This window comes from Telopea speciosissima, chromosome 4 (genome assembly GCF_018873765.1).
Source record: "Telopea speciosissima isolate NSW1024214 ecotype Mountain lineage chromosome 4, Tspe_v1, whole genome shotgun sequence".
Lineage (NCBI taxonomy): Eukaryota > Viridiplantae > Streptophyta > Magnoliopsida > Proteales > Proteaceae > Telopea > Telopea speciosissima.
The window spans coordinates 24310586-24325981 of NC_057919.1; the positions used below are offsets into that span (position 1 = coordinate 24310586).

General features: G+C 38.8%; 1 pseudogene; it reads right to left on the reverse strand.

Annotated features, from left to right (window-relative positions):
- Nucleotides 1-2597: 2597 nt before the first annotated feature.
- LOC122659107 lies at nt 2598-14829 on the reverse strand (annotated as a pseudogene).
- Nucleotides 14830-15396: the final 567 nt, after the last annotated feature.

A 15396-nucleotide genomic window follows, 5' to 3' on the forward strand; every position in this document is an offset into this window, starting at 1 on the left:
AACATGAGTCAAAGCTAATAGCATGATGCAGGCCCAACCCACATCTTGAAGACCCTATCACAAAACTAGCCCAAAAAAGATTGGTTCTAATCTAAGACCAACTCAAGTCTAAGAACACCGGACCAAAAGAGAACCAGTCCAAGATTAATAAGAGCCTTGCTTGTGGAGAATCTCTACAATGTATCTTGAACTGCCTTAGTGGATTAATGATGTGGAAAATTTCTTAGTGGATGATGATATGACACCCACTTTCAAAATATCTTTTGCTAAGTTCTTCTCCTCTTGACTCTTCTTTTGAAGATATCATCAAGACTTCTCAAAACAATAACCAAGGTTCTTTGAAAAAAGTATCAACTCATTAATTGGAATAACAATCAAAACATTGTATTAATTGTGGAGCAACAAAAACAAAAGTGGAGAAAAAGCTCTAGAGTTTTCATAAATCAAGATGTAATCTCAACCATTGGAACCTCATTTGAGATGTTGTGGGAGCTTTTAGGTAAAACATTGTATTAATTGTGGAGCAACAAAAACAAAAGTGGAGAAAAAGCTCTAGAGTTTTCATAAATCAAGATGTACTCTCAACCATTGGAACCTCATTTGAGATGTTGTGGGAGCTTTTAGGTTTTCTTTTGCTTGCCTATAAAAGGCCTACTTATCTTATTTGTAATTGAGACTAGAATTTTTATGAATGAAAAATAGCTTTGTGCATTTTGTTAGAACCATTATGAGTTCTTCCTTGAACCTTGAAGAGTTTATTCCCTAGAAAAGTTTTTCCATCAACCTAGAAGAGCTGATTTTTCCCTATTGAAAATCTTGAAGAATTTTCACTTCAACCTTGAAGAGTGGAAGCTTTTCTCTAGGGTTGCAAGTTTGGTCTTGTCAATCCAAATCCGCCCTAATCCCAAACAGGGCTTGGGATAAAGATTTTTGGGCCTGAGGGCGGGTTAGGGCTAGAAATTCTTGGCCCTGAGTCAGGGTTGGACCGGGTCAGGGTTAAGACCTCGGGCTCAGCCCAACCCTGATTTTGCCCCTGATTTTGACCCTGATCTTGGCCCTGATGTTGATAACTTACAATCCTAGTATCAATCAAATTTTGTTGGACATTAGAAAAGGCTTAGAGGACATTAAATAAGGCAAAAGGGATGTATTTCTGGGCTTTCCCAAGTAAGGACTTTGAGGGGTCAACTTTAGTTATCAGAACTAGCTGCTCTTCAAGTTTGGGGAGTAAAATAATGCATAGCTGGTGTGTACAATTTTTGTACCTTATTTGTTTATTGTGTTAGTATTCTAGTATGTGCTCTATGGTTCACTAAAGAATCATTTCTGGGTTGTACTCCGTGACAAAAATTCTTTATTTATAAAAAAATGGAGTTATGATACAAGTGATCAAGAAATATAATTATTGGTCCTAACCATTAAAACAAGGAAAAAAAAAACATAATAAAATAATCAAATTAATGTGAATCTGTCCCTTTATTGTGTTGCTTTATAAACATTCAACTATTTTAATTAGCTTATTATAGTAGGAGTCGATCGAGTGAGGGGCATGAACAATTGGTTTGACTAATCGAGGAGGTCAATATAGGTTTATTACATGTAACATTTCACATGTTGGTAAGTTAAACCATTTTTTTAGTTATTGTAGTAATATATAATGTTGCAATCTAATCATACCATGCAAGATAGTTGTTTTCCATCCAGACTTGTAAGGAGCTAGGGTCAAGGTCAGGGTTTCTAACTCAGGGCGGATTTGGGCCCAGCTAAGGGGACTTAGGGTTGGGCTAGGGTTTTAAAAAGCCCGGCCCAACCCGACCCTATTGCAGCTCTATTTTTCTCTATCCCTCGGCATCCTGGAAGAGTTGCCCGCACAACCTTGAAGAGTTGTGCAAATTCCCCTTTCTTACTATCGATTTTTGTGGTCATACTTGTATGTTGGCCTTTCTTATATCTTGAGTGTGTGTAATTTATCTCTCTCGGTCTCACGTTTCCGCCGCCTGCATTATAGCTTGATAGTGTAGCCCTTCGAGTCAGCTTTACCTTGGCGAAAGAATCAGTTTGACTGGAGTTCGGTAGAGAGAGATATGGTCAGCCAAGTAAACCATTGTTCAACAACTCTAAGGTCTTAAAAAATGCCAAAAAGCACAAGAACGTGTATTAAACGCATTGAAAATAGGAATGCTTGCCAATTGTTGTTTTTTTTCGTATAATGGGAAACAAACAACAAAATACATTTAAAATGATTTAAAAAAAAAATGAGAACGTCATTTTAAACGCGTTTTGGCTGACTATGGGTACTCTGTTTTCCACTACTTTTCAATCTCTTGGGATACATTGGTATTTAACAATGATTTTAGTCCTTTATTTATGGAAGGACTAGATGTTCCCTTATCAATATTAGGTGTAATATTGCATGCATCCTTATCATAATCGGTTGATGAAGATCTCCTAATACTGGTGATTGTAGATAAAATAGGAAGGCCACCTTGATCCTTATCAGTACTAGGAACGCCACCAACCTTGATCATCCTTATGAACATTAGGACGCCACCTTAATCTTTATCAATATTAGTATAGCTGGCCAGAGATTTTCTCTTTTAAGAAAACGAGTGAACAACAATCGGACTTCTCACAGTATGAGTGCCATCAGACCACTCCAGTGAAGCAGATGCCATAGACAATGGGGGGAATTTACTTCCCGAAACAATAACAACAAATGATTTAACCTGGTTCAATGATGTGAAAGATAGAATACTAGGCATAACACTGATTTTAATTTCAGAATGGGAAGTGATTGATGCCTTGTATGTGGAGTTTGTTGAGCCAACATTCTTAACTGTCCTTGTAAATTTACTAACAAAAGGCTTATCTTGTTGAATATAAGCTGTCATTGATGGATAATTGAGATCCAATGCTGTTCCTTTAGTTCCTGCTTGACAACTGCTGTTACCTCCTGATACAGTTCTAACCCTCTGGGTATCCCAGCCTTTATTGCAGAGGAATTTGATATAGTCATCTCTTAGGATTTCATATACCAGACCGGGATGTATAGCTTTCACTGGATTGATATTACCAGCACCGTAAGTGATTTCAGCATCTGGGTTCCTGGTGGCGTTCATCGGCCAAGCTATAGATAAAAAAAAATGTAAAATTGGATTAAAATGAATTGGTATCAAGAGTATATATATGAACAAGTATGTTAATAGATGGAGCTAGGGTAATACCAGTGGTCATGAGTGCAGATTTGATGGCAGAAGGTGACCAATCGAGGTGAAAAGATTTAACATAAGCAGCAGCAGCGGTAACATGAGGGCAGGCCATGGAGGTCCCAGATAATATACTGAACTTCACTGATCTTGTATCCTTAATATTTTTCGACAGTGAAGCAATGGTTGAAAATGCAGCCAAGATATCTACCCCTGGGGCGCTTATATCTGGCTGTATTAAGATTTTTTGAAAACACCATGTTATAAGAAAGAAAGACCAAATGAATGAAGGGAGAATTTTTTTAGAGAGAGAGAGAGAGAGAGACCTTGAGAATATCTGGTGTAATACTATTTGGTCCACGGGAAGAAAATGAAAGAATTGTTGGGGCAGAGGAATCATTTATAGCTTCACTCTTCAAAATGTTTGCTGTAGGGTTTCTGTAGATAAAAAAAGTTTGAAATTTTGAATGATAACGCATTAAAAAGTTTGAAATATTGAATGATAATCGGTGTTATGTGTGGGTGTGTACCTGCGTTAGACACAACCCGGCACGAAATGACTGCCGCACCCCTGAACCTTTCCACCTTGCCAGGGGGTGTGGTGGTCTTTTCGCATTGGGCTGTGTTTGGGTGCACGTATACGCCCACACACAGCACCAGTTTGTGGTCTTTCTCCCAAAAATCAATTAATAGAAAGTAGAATAATCCTTCAAAGTAACGGCATGGGCAGGCTATGTTTCATTTAAGACATATATATTGAGACTCTCAGCTCCTTCATCATCATGAAACATCAGGGAGTTATTTCACAGAAAACCAATGGAGGGGTGGATTAAAATCAACATTGATGGGTGCTCTCTAGACAATCCTGGCCATGCTGGTTCTAGTGGAATTTTTAAGAGTTGTGAGGGCTATCCATTGGGAGATTTCTCTTACTATGTGGGTATCAAAACTTGTTTCTATGCAGAATTCCTAGCATTTTTTTATGCAATTGAATGATCAAGAGCAGCAGGATATATGCACATTTAGTTTGAAAGTGATTCTCAAGCGGTAGTTGATTCAATGTCAAATGTCACCATTCCTTGGGATTTACAACATCTTTGGAAGAACTTAAGTGCTTTTCTTTCTTCAATTTGATGGAAAATTACTCACTGTTATAGAGAGGTGAATCAAGTTGTTGACTCTCTAGCTAACCAAACCGCTAAATTCAGAAGATCTCAATTTTGGAGGAGGTTTGTTGAATATGTGAAAGAAGAAGTTGCTCAGGATGCTTATGGAAGCCTAGATACCGTTTTGGGTAGTCTATGGGAAGAACTCTATCTTGATTATGAAGTTTTTTGTACAAGATATCGGATATCTATAAGTCATTTATGGTTGGGTTGGGGTTTCTGCTGATGGCCATGCCAAAGGTGGAGTTGGGGGTTTCTAGTGTATTATATCCCGTCCAGATATGCCTGGACATTAATCCTGTACCTTTTTTTTTTTTCTTAATAAAATTCAGCATGACACAAACAATATATTGATCATTTGAAGCTCAATGACTATTTTGAACTTACTTGGTGGAATTTATGTAAGACTTGACCTGCTCTCCAGTTTGGTTGTTTATATGTGTTGCAGGTAAAGGATATATAAGAGACAAGTCATCATGTCCATCAACTGATATTATTGTCCCTACAGCACCAGCTTGCAATGCTTCATCTCCTAGACTTGACTGTTCACACAGCACAATCTTTCCCTTCACCAATTCACTATCTAAGCATCCAGCTTGACAAAGTCTGAAACACAAAAGCCAATCTTCACTTTTAATTTGTAATGTAAGAAGATAGAATTGATAGTAGTAATCCAAGCTAGGGGGAATAACTTCATTACCGTGCAGCCTCTGGATTACATGTTTTTACTGAAGCATCTTTTCCGTATACCAAAGGATGATTTGTTCCATTCATAGTAAAAGAATGTTGGAATTTTTCAAAATATTGATGTGGACTTTTAGTCCTACATCGGCTATGAAAGGAAAGCTCATTGGATTTATATGTGTTAGTAGTAAGTAGTTATTATTATCACATGTAATGTTAGAAGAGATTGTACGGTGCACTGAACGAGCGGTACCGTCCGAGCGCGTGCTGCGTGCGCGCGTGCGTGTGCGTGAGGCGCAATGTGGCGCTTTGATGGCGCACTTTGCACTTCGCGTCGCAATATGTCGCCTTAATCTTTTCGGATCACGTGTATCCCGATCAAAGGGTGCTTAGGATCGATCCGACCGTTGGATCGGTGGCTGATCAAAGAGGAGTGCAACCCTTGGTTTAACATTGACCCCAAGAGTTGCAGCCCACACGAACAGCCAAGGGAGCCAGCCAATAGTCATGACTGTCAGGTCAAGCCATATGAGCCAATGGGTGTGACCCATCCGAACAGGCCTTGTGGGCCTATAAATGGGCCACGAATTCTCTCAGTCCAGGGATTAAAAAAAGATTCTCGATAGCTTCACAAGTGTTCTGTCTCGCACCATGAATCCACTGATTTATCTTGGGAGGCGGGTTTGCGCAACCCTTTGCAGGATTAGGAGGGTGCAAATACTGCCTTAAGGACGCAACGATTTCGTTCGACTCGGGCCTTCTTTCTGTCCTCTCCTTTTTGTTCGATTTTTAACAATCTTAAGACAGTATTTAACTCAATGGAGGAGCGCAATCATGAAGATACACGGAAGCGAGATAAGCAAACTTGAGAAGTTTGATGGGTCATTTTTCAAAGCGTTGGAAAGGGAAGATGTATTTCTTCCTCACTCGCTTTGAAACTTGCTCATGTCCTGAACGAAGAGAAGCCGAGCACCGACACCGACGACACCACGCTGCAGAAGCTTCAAATGGAGAGACACCGGTGCGAAGCATGGCGCGCGAAGTGGGAGCAAGACGACTTCATGTGCAAGGGCTACATCCTCAATGGGTTATCAAACACACTTTATGATGTGTATGAGCCCAAATTCTGACGACACGTCGAGAGAACTATGGGAGGATCTCGACAAAAAGTACAAAATTAAGGATGCTTGCAACAAGAAGTTTCTTATAAGTAAGTTGTTTGATTACGGGATGGTAGGAGATAAGTCTATTATTTCACAAACCTATGAGTTGCAAGGTCTCATGAATCAAATCATCTCCGAGGGCCATTCTCTTGACGAATCTTTCCAAGTGTCATCTATTATTTCAAAGTTACCTTTTGCTTGGAAAGATTGTCGGAAAGAGTTGAAGCAGAAGAAGGATGCAATGACTATGCAAGAGTTGATTAAGTATATCCAAGTTGAAGAGAATTCGCAAATGGATAAACTTGAATTGGAGGAAAAATCTCCAAAGGCTCATGTCATAGAAAATGCATCTTCTAAGGGCAAGAAGAGAAAGTATGATGGGAAAAGGCAATCGCTTCGAGAAGAAAAAGGTACATTTATTAACCCCAAAGCGCTTGCTGGAAATGCGGAAAAGCCGGTCATTTCAAGAAACAAGTCAGAGTTTATATCAAGGAGAAGCAACAAAAGGACCAAGCCAACATGATTGACAATGATGACTGGCTGCTATGATATCCGAGGTATATGCGTGGGTGATGATGAGGAATGGTGGATCGATTCCGGTGCAACCAAACATGTTGCCAAGAACAAAAATTTGTTCAAAGTTTATGAACCTATAGCAGATGGACAAGATCTCTTTATGGGAAATTCTTCAACTGCTAAGGTCATAGGTAAAGGCACAGTGGTTGAATCTCACATCCGGGAAAAAGCTTACTTTGAATGATGTACTTCATGTTCCGATATTAGGAAGAACTTAATGTCAAAAGCTTGCTTGACAAACATGGATTTAAAATCTGTTTGAGTCGGGAACATCATAGTGTCCAAAGGGGGAGTTTATGTTGGGAAAGGATATGCATCGAGCGGGATGTATAAATTTAATATGATTAATGAAAACTCATCTTCGCTTACATTGTTTCTACTTTTGATACATGGCATTCTAGACTTGGGCATGTTAATTATAAATGCATGAGAAATATGGTTAAATTAGGTTTATTACCGAATGCACATCTTCTAGTCATGACAAATGTTCGTATGCATCAAGTCTAAAATTGCTAGAAAATCTTTTAAGAAAGTAGAAAGGAATGCACAACTCTTAGAATTAGTACATTCGATTTGTGTGAATTAGAAGGTATTCTAACTAGAGGTGGTAAAAGATATTTCATCACATTTATAGATGATTGTTCAAAATACACATATGTATATCGTTAAGGACTAAAGATGAGGCTTTGGAGAAATTCAAAATCTACAAAGCCGAAGTGGAAAACCAATTGGATCGTAAGATTAAAATCTTACTTAACTGATAGGGAAGAGAATACTTCTCCACGATGATTTTTGTGAAGTTTATGGAATTATCCATCAAACAACGGCACCTTATAGTCCTCAAGAGAATGGAGTAGCGAGAAAGAAAAAATAGGACTCTAAGAAATGGTGAATACACTTTTACTTACTTGACTTACCAAAGAATTTATGGGGAAGCATTAATGATCGCTTGTCATATACTTAACCGTATATCCCATAAAAGACTAATATCACTCCCTATGAATATTGGATGAAGAGAAAACCTTCTCTTGGATATTTCAAAATATGGGGATGTAGAGCATTGGTAAGATTAATCGATCCTAAAAGACCTAAATTAGGTGAAAAGGCAATTGAATGTATTTTCATTGGCTATGCCCAACATAGCAAGGCCTATAGATTTCTAACAATGGAATCTACAGAGACCGTTAGCCAAAATACAATTTTGGAATCTAGAGATGCGAGTTCTTTGAGGATTCATTCTCTAGGAAACGGAAGAATGAAAATACAAACAAGGAGGATCAAGATATTGTTCAATCAAATTCGAGAATAATGAGAGTGTTGAACTTAGAAGAAGTAAAAGAGTTAGAGTGGAAAAATCCTTTGGTCCGATTTCTATCAATTCTTGGTAGAAGGAAGCAGAAATGAAGTTACATATTCTTGTGTGTATAATGTTGAACATGATCCATTGATTTTTCGAGAAGCCATGAATTCTCAAGATTACGCTTTTGGCAAGAAGCTATAAATGATGAAATGGATTCTCTCATGGGTAATAAAACATGGGTTTTAATGCATTTACCTCCCGGTTTTAAATCTATTGGTTGTAAGTGGATTTTTAGCGAAAGCTTAAAGTCGATGGAACCATTGATAAGTTTAAAGCTAGGCTTGTAGCAAAGGGCTTTAAGCAAAAAGAAGGCATTGATTATTTGATACATATGCTCCTCGTTGCTAGAATTAGTACAATTAGATTGTTAATTGCTTTAGCATCGATTAATAAACTTGTTATACACCAAATGGATGTTAAAACGCTTTTCTAAATGGAGATTTAGAAGAAGAAGTTTACATGGAACAACTTTGAAGGGTTTGTTTTGAAAGGCCAGAAAGTAAGGTTTGTAAACTAGTCAAATCTTTGTATGGTCTAAAACAAGCTCCTAAGCAATGGCATGATAAATTTGACCAAAAGGTTGTAGCAAATGGATTTAGAATAAATGAATCGATAAATGTGTTTATTCTAAATTCAAGAATGGACATGGTGTTATAATATGTTTATATGTTGATGATATGTTAATCTTTGATACTAATGCAAGCACTCATTTTGGAGACAAAGGCTTTCCTATCTTTGTGTTTTGATATGAAAGATATGGGTGAAGCAAATATAATTTTGGGAATCAAAATTGTTAAATCTCTACGATTGTATTTCTTTAACACAGTCTCATTACATAAAGAAAATATTAAAGAAATTCAATCATGAGGATCGTAAACCGATTGCTACCCCATATGATCATTCTATTAGATTAATTTTTAATGAAGGGAATTGTATATCTCAATTGGAATACGCTAGTATCATTGCGCGACTTAATGTATGCCATGCAAGGCACTCGTCCGATATAGCTTTTGCGATTGGTGTTTTGAGTAGGTTTACTCATAACCCTGGACAAATTCATTGGAATGCGTTTCTAGAGTACTTAAGTACTTAAAGGGCACAATGAATTATGCATTAAGTTATAAGGATTTTCCCCGCAGACTAGAAGGATATACAGATGCTAATTGGATCACGAGGATCCGATGAATCAAAGTCCACAAGTGGTTGGATATTTACCTTGGGTGGAGGATCAATTTCTTGGGGATCCAAGAAAGATGTAGTTTCACACTCCACTATGGAGTCTGAATTTATCGCTTTAGCAATGGCAGTAAAGGAAGCAGAATGGCTTAGGGACCTCTTAACAGAGATTCCTCTCTGTGGCCTAAGCCAATACCGCTATATCAATATCTTGTGATAATGAAGCAACATTATCAAGAGCTTATAATAAAGTCTACAATGGAAAGTCAAGGCATATCGGTTTAAGACATAGCTATGTAAGAGAACAACTCATCAAAGGAGTTGTGACTATTAGTTATGTAAAGTCAAAGGAAAATTTGGCTGATCCCTTTACAAAAGGCCTGGGTAGGGATGTGGTATGGAAGACTTCCAGGAGATGGGTTTAAAGCTTTTAAATGAGAGGTAACTTGCAAGTGGAAACCAACTAGACACTAGACCAACATCTAGTCAACTAGTTCAATGGAAAAACACTTGTAGTAATAACCGGTTATGCACTCAACTAGTAGAGATAAGATCTCTTGACATCTCAAGATAGTGCATGTTTGTATGGAGAAACCGACAGAGGGTAGGATCAATCTTTCAATGAATCTATGCCTTATAGGAAATGCAAGTCAAACAATTGCATTTGATTAGATTCACCTATATAAGTGCAGGAAGTGGGGCCGCTCATGAGATTCAAAGCTTGTCTCTAAGGCACTTATGAAAACCTAAGATGAAAGCACAAGGCCATAAATGTGCGGGTGTTATTGAAACTATGTTCAAGTAAGTCATATGTCTAGTATATTAGATTTGTCGCTATAAAATTCTAAGTTCAAGGCTACGGCTACTTCGTTTTTGACAAGTACTAATGTATTTTGACAACATAAAGGTTCAAGTCGAAAGACACCTTTATGTAAGTATGATTTAGAAGTACAGAGAGTTTATTGATGAGGCTCAATTATTTTAAAAATTGGGGAAAATTGTTGGAATTTTTCAAAATATTGATGTGGACTTTTAGTCCTACATCGGCTATGAAAGGAAAGCTCATTGGATTTATATGTGTTAGTAGTAAGTAGTTATTATTATCACATGTAATGTTAGAAGAGATTGTACGGTGCACTTGCGAACGAGGACGGTACCCGTCCGAGCGCGTGCGCGTGCGCGCGTGCGTGTGCATGAGGCGCAATGTGGCGCTTTGATGGCGCACTTTGCACCCGCGCGTGCGCATCGTCGCAGATATGTCACCTTAATTTTTCGGGATCGGCGTGTTCCGATCAAAGGGTGCTTAGGATCGATCCGACCGTTGGATAGGTGGCGATCAAAGAGGGAGTGCAACCCTTGGTTTAACATTGACCCCAAGAGTTGCAGCCCACACGAACAGCCAAGGGAGCCCAATAGTCATGACTGCCGGTCAAGCCATATGAGCCACGGTGTGACCCATCCGAACAGGCCTTTGTGGGCCTATAAATGGGCCACGAATTCTCTCATCCAGGGATTAAAAAAAGATTCTCGATAGCTTCACACGTGTTCTTATCTCTCGCAACCGATGATCACTGATTTATCTTGGGAGGCGGTTTGCGCAACCCTTGCAGGATTAGGAGGGTGCAAATCTGTCTTAAGGACGAACGATTTCGTCGACTGAGCCTTCTTCTGTCCTCTCCTTTTTGTTCAGATTTTTAACAAAGAATTAATGGAATTACCCTGTTAAACAAAAACTAATACTTAATTGGTGCCATATATATAGTACCCTAAGTAATAAGGCAATCAATCACCTTCGCATTTGGATCCTCTACGGCGCACTTCACGTCCTGTGCTGTGCTACGTTGACACAAGACTGCGTGCAATGACCGCCGTACACCTACCTGAGCACCTTGCCCAAGTGGGGGTAAGGCGGTCATTGCGCACTGCCCTGTGTCTGTGCAGCACCGCACAGGACGGGCAGTGCGTCGTAGCTAGAGGATCTGGATCCATCACCTTCTTGGATCCATATCCTCTACGGCGCGGCTGTCCGTCCTTCCTGTGCTGCGCAGACACAGGGCCACACGCAAAGACCGTCTTAACCCCACTCAGAAAAGGCACTTGGGCAGGGGTAAGGTGGTCTTTGCTCATGGCCCTGTGTCTGTGCAGCACAGACAGGACAGGCAGCCGCGTCGTAGACGCTCCAAATCCCACCTTCTCCCGGCGCCCCCCCCCTTCAAAGAAAAGAAAAAGACTGATCAGGACTTCTTACCATAATGACCTTTCCATCCCCAAGAACAACCTTATCAATGATGTGGCGATCTGTACTGCTTGCGGCAACAGATAGTAACCAAGGTGCAACACTTACTATTGTCTGCCTCCTCGACCTTTATTTCCTGCAGAATGTGATGTGAGGATGCCATTGTCCATGGCATGAAATGACCCAATTGCAATGGAATCTGTATCGAAATAATGGATTCGGCTCGCTGACACCGAAATTGATATGATATCTACTCCATCCGCAATTGCATCATCAAAACCAGCAAGGATATCACTATCAGTGCAACCTTGTGAATTGCAGATTTTGTAAACTGCAATTCTTGCTGATGGTACACCTCCCCTTGCATTCCCTTGAGCCAATCCATAAAACCCCACATTTGATACTAAGTTACCAGCAATTGTAGAGGCAGTATGTGTCCCATGTCCTTCTGTATCTATCACTGAACTAGAATTGGAGTAAAATCGAGCACCAATGATCTTGCTGTAAAAGATTAATGGAAAATTGTCTTTTTCATTGTTCTAGAGAAGATATTATAATCAACACAAAAATAATGAATTATCAGGCCAAGAGATTTACTTGTTGCATGTAAAATTCGAATTGCCGCTATTACAAACACCCTTCCATTTCTTAGGAGGAGGGCCATATCCTTTGTCACTAAAACTCTCAGATTCTGGCCATATTCCGGAGTCGAGAACACCAACAATCAGATCACTCTCAGCTCTGGGTTTTCTTTTCACAGCATTGGAAAAACCAATGAAGTCCCAGGACCTAGTTGTTTGTAGTTTGAGAGTTCTACTTGGGAAAACAGATACTACACCTTCCTTGCCTGACATGATACCAAAGATATTATGACCATATTGTTATAAAACTGAAATGCATTTTAGAAATTAAAGATATAATTGTGTTACTAACTGGCAAGCCTTTTTCTCTCTTGTTTATTGAGCTTTGCTGCAAATCCACTGAAACTTCTTCGATAGCTTCGCACGAAGTGTTCGGTTGTAGAGCTGCACAAAGAGGGTGATATAATTGGTTAGAGTTTGGTAATTTTAAAATAGGTTAATCTCAGTGTAACCAACCATGGTTCATATAGTTGTAATCATCCCACAAGGTCCATATAAGACAAAATATTATTATATATAAGACAAAAGATCATATATGAGTACGTTTGATTGTAAAGGAAATTAAAGGAAAGGGAATTCTCCATTGTTGAATCCTGTAGGAGTCTGAGTCATGTCTATTGATATCAAAGAAAAAAAAATTTCTTGGTACAAGGTTTTAGTGGCATGTTTTATTAGGGATGTAAATGGATATTCGTAAATTCGTATTCGATCCGTGTTCGTATCCGTTTAGGAGAATCCGAATCCGTCCGAAACTAATCGGATACGAATATGATAATCCCCCTATCCAACCGATTATTATCCGATTCGTTTAGCTGTCCGACGGTAATAAAATATCTGAAATATAACTCTGTGTTTGTCTATCCTTTTAAGTTACCTTATTGGATTTTGTTATCTTATTTTTATAAATTTATAAGTTAAGATAATGTGATTCTTTTTCTAGATTTGCTATTGGTTTATATATATTGTTTTATGCAATGTGATACATAGAATTACATTTCTATTAAAAAATCAAAAGTAAAAAATGTAAGAGAATAAAAGACTAAGAAGAGTAGACGAAAGGGTAATTACTGAACTCTTAAGTCTTAACCCTAACCCTCATCATAAAAACGGTAAATATGTCAACGGATAGTTGAAAAATCGTATTCGATCTGTATTCATATCCATTTAGGAAAACATGTATTCAAAAAACAACTATCCGGAAATTATCCGAATCCGTCCGAAAACCGATAGGATATTATTCGAATCCGTCTGAATATAATCGGATACGAATATGATAATGCCACTGTCCGACCAAATTCGATCCGTTTACATCCCTATGTTTTATCACTATAAAAAGGGGCGATGTGTTCTCCCTAGGAGTGCACGGGGAAGCAAATTGTGCCCAGACACATGAGGCGGGACGGGCAGTCATTTCGGTCATTCAGGAGGGCGGTCCGGTCATTTCTCCCACCCCATGTGAGGCGCATCCCCCCGAGTGCAGAGAACATTTTCCCCTATAAAAAAATAGAAGGGTTAAATAATTCTATGCCTTCAGTGAAAAACAATTGTGCTTGGTCGCGTGGGGCCTGCCCTAGACATAGGAGTGCGTGAAATTACTATCCCTCCCCCTAAAATCAAAAAACCCATCCATATTGATACCCCTCTTTGAACTCTCATTGGCCTTGCACTAGTGCAGACCACGTGACCAGGCAACGATCACTTGCTGAAAAAAAAAAAATTTAATTACAAAACAAATGTTAAAAAAAAGTTAAATCTATTTGTAATTAATTTTCTTATCTCATAGATCTAACGCAATTTCGACTTACTAATATTGTCATTTGTCATGGTCAGAATTTCCAGCAATAAGCCAAAGTACTGCTTTGTATTAACATTATATCTTCCACTCATAAAATAACAAGATAGAAAGATCTATTGGATTGAAAAGGGGGAGGTGCTTGACCGTGCACGGCGCACGGCTGTGCACATGAAATATTTTGCCATGATAAAATATAAGAATATTACCCATCCTCATCAAGAACTTCATTCAGCATGCTAATGTGCTGATCAGATGTAGTTGAAAATTCACCTTCTGAAGGTGCACCCATGTACACAATATGGACCTGCACGCATCAACAATATATGTATGATCAATACCATGATAGATCCATTTAATGGATTTAGGTATAACGAGTGTATCAGCTTCATCATCTGAGATAATCAGGATAAGCAATACTATAGGCCAAGTACGTATTTGGGATATATTGGCCATTAATCCTTGGCCATGAAAATGAAAAGGCCTCTCTATCTATGTTTATATGTAATTTAGAACATCATAACGATTTAAAGAAGTTGTTAATCAAGATCAGCTGAAGAACCATTAATCACCATGGCTTCGTCGTAGATGGTAGGGGTCTGTCTTGTTTTTTGTTGGTGTATCGGTTTAAGTCTAGCTTGTATTTTTTCATTCTTTTTTCTTTAATATAAATGATCTTTTAGAAAGAAAAAAAAAATGGTAATGATAATAAAAAAGTTCAGAGATTACTTGCCTTTCTATCTTCTCCGACGGCACCACAACGAATGCATACTGAAACAATAAGAACCAGTAGGAAGGGAGAAAATGAAGAAGCGATGAAGTTAGTCATTGTTGGATCCTCCCTCAAGTTGTGGATCATGGCGATGCAATATTTATATATGGGTGGGAAAGAATCATATATAGTCAATGACTCGGTGTTGCTTTCCTGGCCATTTCAAAATTTTGAAGCACATATGACTAAAAATAACTTGACTTATGTTGTTTAAATGAAAACTAATAATAACCATAAAAATAAGGATCCAGATCGTTTACGGCGCAGTTGGCTGTCCTGCCTGTGCTGCGTAGATACAATGCTGTGCGTAAAGACCGCCTTAATCTCACTTGGGCGCGGCATTCAGACAAGGGCAAGGCAGTCTTTGCACACAGTACTGTATCTGTGCAGCACAGGCAGGACGGGCAGTGATCCAAATTGTAAAAATAACCCCTCAAAACGCAATCCACATGTGGCGGAAGGAAAGAGGGTCAAAATAAGGAATTGGGTCAAAGCTGGAAGTGACCATTATGGAGAGGATCCATCGGTGTAGACACTCCATTTTGTAACTCTCTCTCTCTCTTAAAATTCGGTCTCTCTTCTCTCTCCTTGTCTTGGCCGATTCTTCTCTCTCCTCTCCCTTTC